Source organism: Zalophus californianus, chromosome 4 (genome assembly GCF_009762305.2).
Source record: "Zalophus californianus isolate mZalCal1 chromosome 4, mZalCal1.pri.v2, whole genome shotgun sequence".
Lineage (NCBI taxonomy): Eukaryota > Metazoa > Chordata > Mammalia > Carnivora > Otariidae > Zalophus > Zalophus californianus.
Window position 1 is genome coordinate 83,874,664 of NC_045598.1, and position 1,231 is coordinate 83,875,894.

At 36.2% G+C, this 1,231-nt stretch overlaps 1 non-coding gene across 1 annotated transcript; it reads left to right on the forward strand.

The window, feature by feature from the left end:
* Window positions 1-250: 250 nt before the first annotated feature.
* Window positions 251-356, forward strand: LOC113917148. Its single transcript, XR_003518140.1, has one exon. It is a non-coding gene; the product is annotated as a U6 spliceosomal RNA (small nuclear RNA).
* The last annotated feature ends 875 nt before the right edge of the window (window positions 357-1,231 follow it).

Below are 1,231 nucleotides of genomic sequence, written 5' to 3' on the forward strand. Positions count from 1 at the left end.
CCAACTGAGCCACTCAGCATCCCACACATCAGACTCTTGATTTCATCTCAGGTCATGATCTCAGGGTCATGAGATCAAGCCCCAAGCGGGGCTCTGTGCTCAACAGATAGTCTGCTTGAGATTCTCTCTCTCCCACTGCCCCTGCCCCTCCCCCACAACGTGGACACTCTTTCTCTTTCTCTCTCTCTCAAATAAATAAATAAAATCTTAAAAAAAAATAAAGTCTCTTTTAAAAAAAATATAGTGGGTAGGGCTCACTTTGGCAGCACATATACTAAAATTGGAACAATACAGAGATGATTAGCATGGCCCCTGCATAAGGATGACACACAAATTCATGAAGGTTCCATATTTTTGCCCAGGTAGAAAGAAATAGAAACACAAATACCAGGTGATTTCACTCATATGTGGAATTTAATAAACAAAGCAAAAGAGCAAAGGGGGAAAAAAGAAAGAAAGGAGAGGGGCAAACCAAGAAACATTCTTAACTATAGAGAACAAACTGATGGTTACCAGAGGGGAGGTGGCTGGGGGGGATGGGTGAAATAGGTGATGGGGATTAAGGAGGGCACTTGTGATGATGAGCACTGGGTGATGTGTGGAGGTTTTGAATCACTAAATTACACACCTGAAATTAATTCTACACTAAATGGAATTTAAATAAAAACTTAAAAAAATACATGGTGGATAATAATTCTGCCATATAATTGAACCATAATTTGTGAAATCATTCTCCACCTTTAACTCATTAAAAATACTCATTTTCAGGTTGTTTTGTTTTTGTCTTGTTTTGCTCTTTTGTTGTTGTTGATGTTACTGGGTTTATTTGTTATCATAACCAAGACTGTAGTAAACACCTCTGTATAAAACTCTTTTTATGAATCCCTAATTCCATGGAGGAGATTTCTAGAACTGAAATCACCAGATCAAAGGTATGGATTCTTCTAAGGCCTTTGGCTAGCCCTTGCTAACATATTGTCAGCTTCTGTTCCTGCAGTATTGTACTGTTTAGACAATGCAAGAGACAGTTTTTATGGTAGCTTTGTCCTAATTACTTCTTTTAATCATTAATCATTACCAATTTCATAGGCAAAAAAAGTATCTTTTTATTATTTCATGTTTATATGATCACTAGTGAAGTTGAAAATTAATCATGTTTATTGATTTTAATTATTTCTGCCACACATTTCTTATGCTTGTTCCATTTTCAGTACTTTCCTTATTGATTTGT